This window comes from Crinia signifera, chromosome 11, assembly GCF_055691185.1.
Source record: "Crinia signifera chromosome 11, ASM5569118v1, whole genome shotgun sequence".
Classification (NCBI taxonomy): Eukaryota; Metazoa; Chordata; class Amphibia; order Anura; family Myobatrachidae; genus Crinia; species Crinia signifera.
Genome location: NC_139227.1, coordinates 42,592,119 through 42,608,724, shown reverse-complemented (window position 1 = coordinate 42,608,724; position 16,606 = coordinate 42,592,119).

The window sequence follows — 16,606 nt, the reverse complement described above, 5'->3', positions numbered from 1 at the left end:
TGAGCGTAGCCGGTGTGGGGTTTGGAAGATGCAAGGTGGCTGTACTTAGCGTATCCGGTGTGGGGATCGGAAGATGTAGGTGGTTGTACTGAGCGTAGCCGGTGTGGGGAACGGAAGATGCAAGGTGGTTGTACTGAGCGTAGCCGTGCGGGGATCGGAGGATGTAAGGCGGTTGTACTGAGTGATAGCCGATAAGGGGATCAGAAGTTGTAAGGCGGTTGTACTGAGCGTAGCCTGTGTGGGGAGGAGAAGATGTAAGGCGGCTGTATTGAGCGTAGCTGGTGCAGGGATCGGAACACGTAAGGTGGCTTTACTGAGTGTAGCCGGTACAGGAATCAGAAGATGTAAGGCAGCGGTACTGAGCGTAGCTGGTGCGGGGATCGGAAGATGTAAGGCAGTTGTACTGAGCATAGCTGGTGCGGGGATCGGAAGTTGTAAGGCAGTTGTACTGAGCGTAGCTGGTGCGGGGATCGGAAGATGTAAAGCAGTTGTACTGAGCGTAGCCGGTGCGGGGAATCACAGCAGTACTCGTCAAAGTACTCCCCTACACTCCTATAAAGTCCCCTCCATCGACCCAAAGCAGCACACCTATGTATGCTCTCAGAGGCCCAGGAGGGACACTTACCCCTTACAAAAAAGAGCGTTTTGGGACAGATGTACTAAGCTTGAATAGTGGTAAAGTGGAGAGAGATAAAGTATCAACCAAGAAGCTCCTATAATTTTTAAAACACAGGGGTAAATGTATCAAGCTGAGCATAGCCGGTGCGGGGATCAGAAGAAGTAAAACGGCTGTGCTGAGCGTTGCCGGTGCTGGGATCAGAAGATGTAAGGCAGTTGTACTGAGCGTAGCCGGTGCGCAGTGGCGTAACTAGATACATGTGGGCTCCATAGCAAAAGTTTGTAAGGGCCCCTATTTATCACCTAATGCTGAAACATGTATACAGCATATCATACTTTGACAGGCAAAGTGGGCCCCTCTCAGCTCTGGGCCCCATAGCAGCTTCACCCCCTCCACCTATGGTAGTTACGCCCTTGCCGGTGCGGGAATCAGAAGATGTAAGTCAGCTGTACTCAGCGTAGCCAATGCAGGGATCGGAAGATATAAGTCAGCTGTACTGAGCGTAGCCGATGCCAGGATCAGAAGATGTAAGGCAGTTTTACTGAGCGTAGCCGGTGCGGGGTTTCGAAGATGCAAGATGTCTGTACTGAGCGTAGCTGGTGTGGTGATCGGAAGATGTAAGGTGGTTGTACTGAGCGTAGCCAATGTGGGGATTGGAAGATGTAAGGTGGTTGTACTGAGCATAGCTGGTGCGGGGATCTTAAGATGTAAGGTGGTTGTACTGAGCGTAGCCGTGCGGGGATCGGAAGATGTAAGTCAGCTGTACTGAGCGTAGCTGGTGCGGGGATATGAAGATGTAAGTCAGCTGTACTGAGCGTAGCCGATCCCAGGATCAGAAGATGTAAGGCAGTTGTACTGAGCGTAGCCGGTGTGGGGTTTGGAAGACGTCAAAGTACTCCCCTACACTCCTATAAAGTCCCCTCCATCGACCCAAAGCAGCACACCTATGTATGCTCTCAGAGGCCCAGGAGGGACACTTACCCCTTACAAAAAAGAGCGTTTTGGGACAGATGTACTAAGCTTGAAAAGTGGTAAAGTGGAGAGAGATAAAGTATCAACCAAGAAGCTCCTATAATTGTTAAAACGCAGGGGTAAATGTATCAAGCTTGGAGAAGTTGTATATATCCCTATAAAGAACGTTTTGTGCAAGGTGATAATGCACCAGCCAATCGGCTCTTAATTGTTAATTTACATATTGCAGCTGATTGGCTTGTGTATTATCACCTTGCACATAATGTTATTTCTATGGGGATAGATCCCACTTCCCCCAGCTTCATACATCTATCCTACACAGTCTGTAACATGGCAGTTGGGATCCAATTGGCTGGTACTTTATCACTCTCCACTCTATCTCTCTTCCAAAGGCTTATACATCTGGCCGATTGTACCCATATTTTATTTAACTTTTGAAGACTCAAATTAAGGTGTGTGTCTATGTACTAAGCCCTGTATAGAGATAAAGTACCAGCCAACCAGCTACTAACTGCCCTTTTACAGTCTGGGTTTGAAAAATGACATTTAGGAAGTGGTTGGCTGGTACTTTATCTCTCTCTAGCACTAAGAGCACATGGGACCATTGGGACATTACCCATCACCCCCTCCACTTGTCAGCACTACCGAACCATAACATAACATTGGGTCTGGGGAATGGCTGGGCCCGCTTTGCACTGACGTAAAGGAGACTGATTGGATACAGTATAACTGTTAGTATCTGTTCTTCTACTTTATCTAGAGACAACCCCACAGCGCAGTGTCTCGATTCTGCTGTCTGGATGTAATATCACTATCTGTCCTTATAATATATGAGGAGACCGGCAGCACTCCCCAGCAATGCTCCGCACTCTGAGTGTAAGAACAGATGTGCAGGAGTCTGCTCTGTAATAAATGTCATTTCCAGGACCACTTCTCTCTCCCCGCGTGCCACTGACATGTGGATAGTATTGCTCGTCTTTCTTGTATGATAGACGCAATTCTCAGCAGCTGTTCTATATGTGTGAACGCCATACTGTAGTACAACTTCCCATCTCCAGCATGCCGAAGGCCACTACATTGTCTGTATCATTTCCCAGCATCTAACATGTGATATGTACTTTACTAGTTCTAATAATTCATCTGCCCGATTCAGAGATGGGTGTTCCTGCCTCTGCTCTAGTGCTTTAGTCGTGGGTGCAAAAATATGTACATTTTACCCCTTGTATATGGGCATATACCTGAAAGTGCAAGCAAGGAGACGCCACTTTCTGCATCCAAAGGTGAAATTCACATGACGTTGCTCAGTAGTACTACCCTTACACATAATGCCCACAGTAGCAGTGCTGCTTATACACATAATGCCCACAGCAGTCGTGCTGCTTATACACATAATGCCCACAGCAGTAGTGCTGCTTATACACATAATGCCCACAGCAGTAGTGCTGCTTATACCCATAATGCCCACAGTAGTAGTGCTGCATATACACCTAATGCCCACAGTAGTCGTGCTGCTTATACACAGAATGCCCACAGCAGTCGTGCTGCTTAAACACATAATGCCCACAGCAGTAGTGCTGCTTATACCCATAATGCCCACAGTAGTAGTGCTGCATATACACCTAATGCCCACAGTAGTCGTGCTGCTTATACACAGAATGCCCACAGCAGTCGTGCTGCTTAAACACATAATGCCCACAGCAGTAGTGCTGCTTATACCCATAATGCCCACAGTAGTAGTGCTGCATATACACCTAATGCCCACAGCAGTAGAGATGCTTATACACATAATGCCCACAGCAGTCATGCTGCTTATACACATAATGCCCACAGCAGTCGTGCTGCTTATACACATAATGCCCACATTAGTAGTGCCCCTTACACATAATGCCCACAGTAGTAGTGCTGCTTATACACATAATGCCCACAGCAGTCGTGCTGCTTATACACATAATGCCCACAGCAGTAGTGTTGCTTATACCCATAATGCCCACAGTAGTAGTGCTGCATATACACCTAATGCCCACAGCAGTAGTGCTACTTATGCACATAATGCCCACAGCAGTAGTGCTGCTTATACCCATAATGCCCACAGTATTAATGCTGCATATACACCTAATGCCCACAGCAGTAGTGCTGCTTATGCACATAATGCCCACAGCAGTAGTTCTGCTTATACACCTAATGCCCACAGCAGTAGTGCTGCTTATGCAAATAATGCCCAAAGCAGTAGTGCTGCTTATGCACATAATGCCCAAAGCAGTAGTGCTGCTTACACACATAATGCTCACAGTAGTAGTGCTGCTTATACACATAATGCCCACAGCAGTAGTACCCCTTACACAAAATGGCCACAGTAATAGTGCCCCTGTCACATTATGTCCACAGTAATAGTGCCACTTATGCATAATTCCCACAGTAGTTCCCCTTATACACAAACTGTCCACAGTAGTAGTGCCTCTTATACACAGATCTTCCTCTATCCCTCCAGCAGCTCCATGCCCTTTGTCCCTCCATCAGCTTGCCCATCTCTCTGAGTCCCTCCAGCCCCCTTTCTCCTTGGCTTCAGCATGCACAGAGCCTGTGGTTCTTCTTCACTTCCGTTAATGGTGGCATGACATCACATACACCGTGCTAGAAAAGGAAGCCGCTGGGACGGGCTTTTCTTTTGGAATTACTACACAGGGCTGTGGTGGAGGTGGAACTAGTTCCCCCTACCATTACAGGTGGTGGAACTCCGTTCCACCCCATTCCCCCCCACTTTAACCCCTGTGCGAAACAGGCTTCCTGTGGCCGTTTGCATCTCCCAAAAATGCACAAAAGAAACGCATCTGCTTTGTCCATCTGTGTGCTCCACAAACGGACTCAGGATGTCCGGCGGTGCCACTTGCCCATTTTAATGGCACCTACAATTTCCTGATTATTTATTTATTTATGTCTTTATTTTCTTCCCCTGAAAAGTAATCTCTCAGCCTGTAATCTGGGAGATCCGACAACCCCGTTCTCTAAAAGGCGGCTTAAGTGTTCTCCCAGCCCTGACAAATACCTACTGTCTCCCTCCATCTCTGCTTCCACATCAGTAGAAAGAGTGTTTGATTCCCACCGCAATAGCCTGTGTCATGAGAATAATATTAACTTAAGCAATAAGGCATATGAGAATGTGCTAAAACTGTGGGAGTATTTGTATTCCTTCGGCAAACACTGAGGTGACAGATCCACAATGCCGCACTAGAGGAAATATATTATTGCTGTAATAAACATAGATTTAAAACTATCGAGTCTCTGTAGCCATAACTTAAGTAAAATTCTTTGCAAGTCCTAATTCAATAAGAAGCAGTGAAAGGAATGGTGAGCTCAGTAATAATACTATCACCTCCAAGATATAATTCAATATGTGATATTTACATAAATGTTAGCCGGGTCCTTGGACAAAATGAACATGTATTATGATCAATACGGCGTCTTTTGTAAACATTCCGATGACTTTCAATAAAAAGTCTGCACTTTCAAAGTTAACAGTCGATTGTTAAAAAACAAAATTAAACTTGACTTTGTGCATTACAGAGTTCCCCAGCAGATAAACATATTCCTCCATTACAAAGATGCAATGCAGAGCCGTAACTCTGGGAGGCAATGGAGTCATCTGCTGCCGGGCTCCTGCTCCCAAGGGGGCTCCTCTTATCCGCTGAGAGATTGAAACAGTTAACTGAAAGATGTCAATATTGTGTCTGTGGCTGCCTCCCCCTCCTAGCAGGACAATAGACGTCACACTCTATTCAAAACATAGGGCAGTATTCAATGTGAATACCGGCGACGTGCAGCGAATCCTGTGTAGGATTCGCTGCACATTCGCCACTGGTCGCCGCATTCCAGAGCCTCGCCGGCTCCGGTATTCAACGAGTCAGGGGCTCGCTGCCCCTGACCGGCGAATATGAGCTCCCGCGGCGAACGCCGCAGGGAGCCTGTGGACGGTGGCAGGCAGGGAGATGGAAGTCTCCCTGCCTACCCCACAACGTTTGTGGGGGGGAGGTGGGCTCCCCGGGTGCCAGGCAGCACAGGCTGCCCCCCGGGGGTGCCAGCAGGGGACCGGGCATATTCACTACACCCGATCATGAATATGTAATGATCGGGTACTCGGTGAATCATGGCGAAAAAAACCTTGAAATGTATTCGCCATCTGGTCATTGAATAGGGTGATTCACCGTTTTAGTCAGAAATTTGCCTTACAGCACAAAATCGCCATAAAAACCTGGCGAATCAGCCTCATTGAATACCGCCCATAATTTTTGCAAGTGTCAAACCCTGTATTAGAACCACTTATCTCTTTCACTAGAAGCAGACACCTTACTCATTGAGTAATTTGCCCCCACATAGGAAGCCTGCAAATTCTAGCTATATGAAGTTACTGCACTACATAGCTCTGCCTAATAGTAATGTTTTTGAACTAACAATTATACGCAGTAAAAATCTACAAACTTACAGTGCAGAAGTAAATAGCTCTATCACTATCAGTGAGGTGTCTGTCTCCAGTGAGACAGGTCATAGTTTCTAATTCTGGATAGGACTGTTAAGCAATGTAATTGTTTAAAATAAACGATAATGTAAATAAATGTGGTGCAATGTAACACGATTTATATAAATATTTTCTGGATACATATATTTGTTTAATGTGTTGAGGGGGAGGGCAACATTATTTATCTTGCCTCCGGGTTACTGGGACAAATTTACGTCACTGATGCAATCAATCACTGCCTTTATATTCTGTTGGATGCACTTTTGATTATGTTGGCAGTGACTTTTCTTGGCCTGCAGGTGGCAGTAGGTTTGCAGCTGCTCATAATGGGGGTTATTCTAGTTCACTCTTTCTGACAAATTCCTTCTTAGATGGACAAAACCATGTGCACTGCAGGGGTGCAGATGTAAAATGTGCAGAGAGAATTTGATTTGGGTTAGTTATTTTGTTTCTGTGCAGGGTAAATACTGGCTGCTTTATTTTTACACTGCAATATAGATCTCACTTTGAAGTAAAACCCCACCCAAATCTAACTCTCTCTGCACATGTTACATCTGCTCCACCTGCAGTGCACATGGTTTTGTCCATCTTAGAAGGATTTTGTCAGAAAGAGTGAACTAGAATAACCCCCAATGAGCCCTTATTCAGATCTGATCGCAGTACAAATTTGTTCTCAAAATGGGCAAAAACATTGCTGCAGGTGGGGCAGATGTAACATGTGCAGAGAGAGTTAGATTTGGGTGGGGTGTGTTAAAACTGAAATCTAAATTGCAGGGTAAAATAAATGCAGCCAATATTTACCCTGCACAGAAACAAAGTAACTCACCCAAATCTAACTCTCTATGATGTTAGCTCTGCCCCACCTGCAGTGCACATGGTTATGCCCATTTTGAGAACAAATTTGTACAGTGATCAGATCTGAATAAGGGCCTTAGGGTGTTATTCTGACTCACTCTGAAAGGCACAATCACTCTCTAATGGACAAAACCATATGCACTGCAGGTGGGGCACATGTAACATGTGCAGAGAGAGTTGGGTTTTTTATTGCTTCTGTGCAGGGTAAATACTGGCTGCTTTATTTTTACACTGCAATATAGATATCAGTTTGAAGTACACACCCCACCCAAATCTAACTCTCTCTGCACATGTTACATCTGCCCCACCTGCAGTGCACATGGTTGTGTCCATTAGAGAGTGATTGTGCCTTTCCGAGTGAATCCTAATAGCCCCCTTAGTCTCTGACTTATGCTGGGTACACACTGAGTGCCTGATTCAGACCTGCTCGCTTGGTCTAAATCAGTATGTGTGCGCTCACACTTGCTTGCGACCGCGCAGATGAGAATTCATTTTATGGTCACTCACCATCGAATCATTTTTCCACCCTTTGGTAGGAAAAGTAAGTCTATACTCATTTTCAGATGGGCGCTTTCTGACGAATTGGGGTCGGACGCTTACATGACATCGGTCAGTGATGCCCCCCCCTTCCCCCAATTAGTTCATGACGATATTGTCAGATGAATCTGTACACACTGGACGATATGTACTGTATGCGGTACTGTTCCAATCCAATGAATTCAATCACAATCCAATGCCATACTGCAGACAGGACTACCTTACTTTCTTATCAGATGTTAGTTTAGAGGAAGGGATGTTAGAAAGGTGGATGAAGGGAACACCAAGGACATTTAATACTTTCCTACGGGCAGGGCTAGATTTCAGGATATGTCTGCCCCTTGGCACCCCATTACTCTCCCGTGAGAGATGCTTTCTTCATTCTTCTCCCGGTGGGTGTCAACCTTTAAGCTCTTTTGCATGGCCACGGCCCCTCCAGGACTTCCAAGTGTCTTCTTCGATTTTCACCCAGTGGGTGGCAACCTATAAGCCAAGTTGCTTGGGTGCCACCCATCCGGGGCTTCAGGAGCTGTTTATTACTCCTTCTCTGCCAACGGACTGCCTCTGCAGCCTTGCAATAGTAATATTAGCCAATGCAAAAAGGCCGGGGATGATGTAGTGAGTGCCATTTTTGAAAAAACCAAGATGGCCATTTCAAGCAAATCACGGCTAGCCACATCATCGCCTCACCCCCTTGCATCGGCTAATAATAGCAGCCAGTGCAAAGCTGGAGAGGCAGTCTGTCGGCAGAGAAGGAGCGATGAACAGCTCCTGAAGACAGAAGATGCATAGAAGTCCCAGATGGGTGTCAGCCATGCACCTTAAAGGCTTCCGCCCACTGGAGGAAGAACAAAGAAGATGCCGTTGGGGCACCAGCCATGCAGGAGATGTAGCTGCTGTGCCAAGTAGGTGCAGCCAGTAGACCCGTGCCTCACGGGACTACTGGCTGTGTCAACCTATTGACTATCTACCTAATTACTGTTGAACTAATGATCAACACCGAAAACAGTGGGGCAAAAGATTCCTATGCATTAGCTAGGGTGACCAAACTGGTCCTCGAGATTTACCAACGGTGCAGTCATTACTAACTGTCACATTTTCAAACATGTTGCATTCATTCCTACTATTGATCCACAGGTTGCCTGATATACATGGACTGTTGGTAGATATTGAGGACGGTTTTGGCCACCCCTGCATTAGGGCATGCCTATAATTGCATTAAGATTCTGTTTGTAATCCATTTGCCTTCAGAGTGCGGACGCAACAGTACCTGGGCAACTCCAAATCGGACAGCGATTTGTTACCGCAACACCGGTAAACAAAATATTCTAAACGATGCTGTCTCGCCATGACAAACAGTGGCATAAAAGCTACAAAGTAAAGTTTTCCTTTGAAATAAATGCAATACCTTCCATCATATATACCAATAAACAATATATCATTTTGCAGGACGCTGGAGAACCAATCTGTCCAGAACCCATTCCAAGCATCAGATAAAATGTTACATTTTACTGATTGTAACCTGGATAACTGGTAGAAGTCAGCTCTCCTGCATCACTCACAAATATAAAAACAGACAAGAAATATATCATTATCCTGGAAAGGAAAAAAGGCAATAATTTCCAGTTTAATTAAGAACATTTGACTTTTTTAATCAATTTTCAGGAGCTGGTGTCTTGCTTAAAATTAACTGATTCAATTTGGAATATGGAATTGAAGGGGAAAAAAAAGAACATCTAGCGTATGAAAACAAACTCAACGGTAATTGCAAAACTTTCCCAGCCCGCCGTCTCCGACAGCACATTGGGGGCTATTGTGTAATCACTGATAATGGAAGACGAACTCTGGGTGAATTTTGGTGCAAATGAAAGGATTATGATGCTTAGGGAAAGTCCCCTTTGTTTTTCTTTATTAAATAAAAAAATCATAAGACTATTTACATATGATTAATTATTAATATGGCCATCATTAGCTGCAATAATACAAGTTTTCTACACCCTAAGCTGCAATAATGCTTTCTTCATTTAAGTTATACAGTGCTGGGTCGTCTTGCAGACTAAGGGGTTTATTTACGAAGATGGGAGTTCTATGTTGCTATGGGCAACCAATCAGAATCGACCCCTTGTTTATTTAGCACCTTCTAGAAGATAATAAATATAATCTGATTGGTTGCCGATAGCAACATTTCATCCTTAATAGAACTCTGAACTTATTAAACAAACCCCTTAGAAGCTGGCATAGCACTGTGGTCGACATTAACAAAAGGTCAACACAAGCAAGAGGTTGAAAAGGCAATAGTCGACACAAGCAAAGTTTGACATGAGTTTTTCACAATTTTTGGGGGACTTTTCATACTTTACTATGGATGTGGACAACGATTGAGCCAAACTTCACTCGTCATGCAAGAGTAGGCAGAACACTAATTGGGGGTCCCCGTGCTCAGATGTCGACACCCAAAAACGTGAAAAACTCATGGCAACCTTTTTATGTGTCAACCTTTTCCATGTCAACCATGTGCATGTCAGCCTTTCAATGTCAACCTATTGACCACGTTTCGGCCCACATTTTCCCTTCTGGTAGCAGAGATTCCGTTCGCTGTAAGGATGTAAGCAGCCTTGAAACACTAGATTTACTGACTTTAGAAGTCATCGTTTTATCTAGCTCAAATTTTAAACGGCATTTGTCCAAATTAGCTGGCACACAGATGTAGGTGCTGAGGAATTAGGGCACATGGAACATTCTATATGCTAGTTAATATCGTTTTTTTGGGTAAAGACTAGACGCTGCCTTCACTGTACTACCATCCTTGTCCTACTCATACTAAAATGTAGTCGATCCAGTGGGGTTTATGAAAGGGGCTTCTCAAACTGACTTGTTGATGAGAGAAAACTTCTCCATTAGAACTAAAGTTCTTTTGTAATGTCAGAGCACAGAGAGGTATATAAGAAGCACTGTACATTGAGGAACTCACTTTCTTGACATACTTGTTATGGAGCTCAACAGAGACCACCAGAGATTCTTTTAAAACTACATAGAAGATTGGTCTGCAAAAGCAGGAAGGCTTTTACCAACTGCAAGCCGCCTTTGGGTTGGAAGCACCTTCCCGAACCACTGTGTTTGAGTTGTTTGCAGAATTTTGGATCAGGAGACGTTCCATGGACAAAAAGCACTGGAGCTGACCTATGTTTGCCATCACAGAGGACAATGTTGCTACCATGCAGGCCATAGCTGAGTTGGATGCTAGAGCAATCGTAGTCTAGTTAGAGAATTAGATAGGCATCTTACTCCACTCACTCCTTGATACTCCATGAAAAGCTTGGTCTGAGCAAGGTTTCTGTATGCCAGGTGTCCCATCAGCTGACACAAGAGCAGATAGAGGCTAGGGGACTGGGTGTCGTAACATGTTGCCCATGGTTGCTCAAACTCTGGAAGACCATCAGTGGCGAAGTAATTCTGGATGTAAAGTTTTGACCCCAAGACTAAGCAAGAGTCAGCCTAATGGAGCCCACTTGAAAGTGCGACACCAAAGAAGTTCAGACATGAGCGCAACATGATCAAGTCGATGGTGGCTGTTTTTGTGGCTAAGCCTGGTAGCTACCATACCACTAGTGCAGCAGCACACCGCCACTGGGGACTGGCACACCAACCAATGTCTGCCATAAGTACTGAAAGCCATCTCCAGTCACTGTCCAAGAACTCACACTTGTGATGCGCTTCTCCATTAAAATATCTGCTCACATGTCCAGGAGACTGGTATATTTTCTGGCTCATGAACACATTCAGGAGCTTGTTCAACCACCACACAGTCCAGACCTGGTCTTCTTAGACTTCTTTGTATTCCCATGGGTAGCTGAAATGGAGACCTTCATCAACATGTGGGAGACCTACCTGCTTCAGACTGGTCCAGCTGCTTCTCCAAGTGGTTTGGGTCTCTGAAACTTTGCATGGACTCCTCCAGCGAATTCTTTGCAGAAACATATGGCACAGCTCTCGCACTGTGTGTCTGTAGGTCTGTAGATGGTGCACCTACAGACACTCTCAGTGTCTGTAGGTGCACAATCAATAGCATCATCAATATTTGCACCAGCACTCTGCTGGGACAGTTTCTCCTAGGTGAGTAGTTGAGCACATGTGTACAGAAACACTTTTATGGCCACACTTGCAACCCTCCCTAACGCGCCTATACAGTCGCCCATCTCTGTGAGCGCAATAAGCCACTTCCCAGTAACACACAATACTTTTCCAAGACATTTCTAGTATGTCTGTCTCAATTGCAACAGTGCCTTCACATGTACACTTTTGGGGTGATTCTCATGTGTTCGATCCCTGGCATGTTCACACCTAGGACCAATGTTTGCACTAAGCGATCTTTCGCTGCTTAGCGAGTCAATCAGAATTACCTCTATGCAATTGAAACTTCATTTATACACTCTGTGCAAGAGCGCCTTTGCGTGTACCCTCTGTGCAACAGCGACTTCCTGTGTACACTCTGTGCATTGCATGCGCCATGGGAGCTTTTAGAGATTTTTACGCTGGTGCAGTAGCATAAAATTCAGTCGCCATTGTGTTTGCTTCTGTATCAGGCACCTAATGTAGTGCTAAAGGCTAAAACAGTGTACCCCTGCAGCAGATTCCTAATTGTCTCCTCTAGATTTTATGTCGTGGAACAATTAGACTAGTCAGTTGGACAATTTAGTTTTTTTTTTTTTTTTTTTTGCCTGTTTTTGTTTTTTTATTCGCTTAGCATTATATATAGGTAAAACGATCTGGAGACAGTGGCCAGCGTTTGCATTCTGACACACACACACACACACACACACACACACGTATCACAAGTTGTTACCGGTCATTAGATAATTGGCTGTAACACTGGGAAGCTGTCTTTTTGGATGAGCTTCCCAGGTTCTGGTTGATGTGTGTAGACCAGTGATGGATGCTGATACTGACGGCAGACACTAAGTATATGGGAATATTCTATATCACACCATGAAGTATGGCACGCAGCCAGTAACCATTGAGAATCCTGGGGGCACCACCATATGCCACAGCCCCCCAGACGTTAAAAAACTGAGCTCGATATTCCTTCAGGAATACCTCATTCTTTCTTAAATCAGCAATGCAAGCTGCTATGGCTCCCCATATATTTCCCTGTAATTGAGGAAGATACAGCTTGCTCTGAAGAATTATGATCATTGGATCACACGTCTATGTAAAAGGGAACATTAATCTTTGCATGCATTTTATTTTGGGATTGCCCCCACATCACCACCACCACCCACTACCCCTCTTGGCAGCAATTACTCTGTACCGTTCCCTATGTAATACCAGCACTGGAACCTGGGAATCACAATACACATGAATACACTCTGTACTGAAATGAGCTGTTAAATTAGTGAATTATCAGTGTTGCTGTCACTGTGTAACAGTCTGGGTTCAGATGTGCAATCAAAACACATCTATGGAGACCTCGCTATAGGATCAGAAGGATTAAACAACAACACATATGTTGCAGGGGTAACATCAATGATTAGTATACCATGGCTGAGGATATTGCTGTAGAATTCAAAATAAAACAAAACACATGTTATATAATTAAGGGCCGGCTTCAGACACGCTTGGTGCGTATGGGCGAAAAATTAATGTGCAGACCAGCTGTGCGCATGCCTTTCGGCCAGTTTCAGACTCGCCAAGGCGTATGCACAGAGCGGGCGGCCAGGGAGCTGTCACATGGGTATGCCCAGCATTCCTGGGCGTGCCTACAGAAAAACATGGCCATCCTGAAAAATGTCAGGCGTCCCACCGTGCATGTGTGTAAGCATGCACGGTGCGGGCGGCTGACGTCACATGACATCCCAGTTCGGCCATATTTGAGGCAAATAAAAGTCAGCCTAGACTAACTCTTATTTGTGAGCAGGTAAAAAAATCATTGGATGGTTGGCGTACACATCCATTCTCATGCCGGCACGGACAGACGGTCGTTGAAGGGAGGCGGGCGTTCGCTCCCCTGGTGGCTAAGCAGTGAAAGAACGCTGGCCCAAAGTATTATATAGCGGGAGTCAATGTGTTACTGCTGAATATTGAGAAGTACAGTAACAACTGATCAGATATTTCATTTAGCGATGTTTTCCAACCTTCATATCTTATGCATCATCCTATATACACATCGGGCCTGATTCAGACAACCTTCGCTGGGCCGTGAATTCTCAGCGTGAGTGATTATCGAATGACTGTCCATGCGCAAGGTACCTCCGCTGCTGCTCCCAGGGGGATTGACACCCTGCGGGCACTTAGGGGAGGTGAGAACTCAGCGGGACAGAGTTTACCTGCTCGCTGGTGTGGTCTGAATCAGGCCGATCATTCCACCAACCCAGCGAGTCTGGACCTGCTCATGGTGTTTGTAGCATTGAATATAACTTGGAAATGCTTTGGCGTGTTTGCAGAAAGGGACTATTCTAGACAGTGGCGTAAGTTCGTTACAGTTTCCCGGAGGCAAGATATATATTGGTGCCCCCCTAAACACATACAACCCTATATACCTTATATAAAATATATATTTCTGTTCAGATAGATAGACAGATAGATAACACACATATATTTCAGAACTCAGCCACAGAAGCAATATCGTTGACTTTTAAATAACTGATTTAAACTTCCAGGGGGAGGAGAGGTGCCCCTTTGGGAGCAGGAGCCCGGCTGGAGATGACTCCATTGCCTCCCAGAGTTCTGCTTCTGATTCTAGATTATTTCCTTCATTATAAACAGATCATTTTAATAAAGGTGCGAAAATGGCATTTGTGTTGGGCCCTGGGCCACCATTAGCCTTCCTACTAATGGTGATTGGCTGGGGCAGGCGATATCCTATGAACGCTTCAAAAAGATTTATCGCCCTATGTTTACAACAGGTACATTTCCTCTGTCAAGTGAGCTGATTGACCACTATGACCCTAAGATTGTCTGGGCCACATATTACAATAAGGAAAATCCTAGCGGACACTGGGGACCTTTAATAGTTGTTGTGTAATGAGCACATTTTACTATTCTGGAAATCAGACAAGATAAAGCGATTGCACATCTTAGCATAAGTAGATCAATTTATCTGGAAATACAATAGACAGAAATACAATAATTGGAATAAAGGCATCCAGTGTGGCCCCTGCCTTCCCAGTGCATAGTACAAATGTAGATATAAACAGTAAAAAGAAGAGAATTCCGATCAGGAACTGTGTTTTACAATGCTGTATTTTCCATCCATTAGAAGTGTCTATGTACTGAACCTTAGGGCTGGATGCACTATAACAAAAATGTAAAAACCGTGGCTTCTACCACAATGTTATATGCAGGAAAAACCTGCACGCTGTGTTACTGCTGCGGGGGTATCACCAGCAAAGCTGGCGATACCCCATAGAAGCATATGGGCTTCTTACCGCATCCCCTGCTGCCCCGCACAAACCCCCGCCGCCCCACCCTAACCTGTGTCCGGGAAGCCTCCTGCTGTGCTGTCCAGAACAGTGACTTTCCTAGCCCCATACTTCCCCTTCTGGGTGAAGGGAGAAGGAGGAGAGCCTTGCAGCAGCCAGGCAGTAGGAGGGGGTAGAGCCGCCTGCTTACCCCCCACCGGCTGCTTCGCAAAGAGCAGCTCTTCTTGCAAGAATCTGGACCCATTGGATTCTGCAGATATCATGCACCCTCACAACGCTGGCTTCCCCAAGCCACCGATTGAGCTGCAGTGCCATTGTTACACCACTGAGTGCACTGATTGAGGACTCAGATCCACACACAGCAAACCTGGTAGAAGCTGCTACCACTGGGCATGTGCAGCAGTCTCGCTCTGTCCCCTACACTGCATGATGTGGCGGCAGATCTAGTAATCGCATTATATACCAGTGCTATTGTTGTCATCATTTGAGCAGCAGTCCAATGTAGCTTTCACATCACATAAAACATTTTGAAACGTTTTGAAAAACTGTAATTTTAAATGGTATTTTAAACGGGTCTAGTGTTCATATTGCAGCAGATTACCATTTAAAAATACAGTTTAAGTACAATTCATGCCCCTTTCAGACCGCACTTTAAAAACGGTATATTGCCGTTTTTTTACCGTTTTAAAACGGTAATGTGTGCGGTCTGAAAGGTGCAGGACCACTTAACCGGTTAGAAAAAAACGTTTTTTTCTAACCGGTTAAAATGCAGGGTCCTACCCGTTTCAGAACCGGTATTTTAGGCTCAAAATCGGTTCTGAAACGGTATTTAGGACCCAGCCAATGAGCTGGGTCCTAAATTCAGCACAGTGAATACTTAATGAGCGCTCATTAAGTATTCACAGCACTTTAGCCCCCCCCGCGCGCGTGTCGACGCCCCCCCCGCGTGTCGACGCCCCCCCCGCGCGTGTCGGCGCCCCCCCGTGTCGACTTACCCCGAAAGACAGGTTTTTTAAACTGGGTTTCCTATGGGGCAGCCATTTTCTGGAAGACACTTTTTTCATAAGTGCTTTCCGAGGATACTGAGCTGCAGTGCCGAGATCCACAACGGAGGTACCGGCACGGGGTAAGTCGACACGGGGGGGGGGGGCGCCGACACGCGGGGGGGTTTCCGACACGCGCGGGGGGCGTCGACATGCGCGGGGGCGTCGACATGCGCGGGGGGCGTCGACACGCGTGAGGGGGGGGGAGCTGCACGGAGGGGAGGGCTGAATTTGACCCTGTATTTGGAAAGTTTCCAAAAACGGGTCTGCCAGTGTCAAAAAATCGGCACTTAAACGGTAATATACCGTTTAAGTGCTGCGGTGTGAAAGGGGTTTTATCTGGCAGACCCGTTTTTGGAAACGTTTCCAAATACAGGGTCAAAGCCAGATATGCGGTCTGAAAGCAGCATCACATCACCAGTCAAGCCGTTTAACCTCTGAACACGTTTCTACCCACAGCTTATGTCCTGGTTCAGGGAAGGGACACAAGACAAGGGACAGCCTATCACAGTGCTCTAACCTTTATTTTTTACTAAATACCATTTCAGTGCCATTCAGACAGCACAAAAAACGGCTCTGAATTGGCTTTAAAACGGGTAGGACTCTGCTTTTTAAACGTGTTGAAATACCAGTTAACTTTAAATGGTATTTC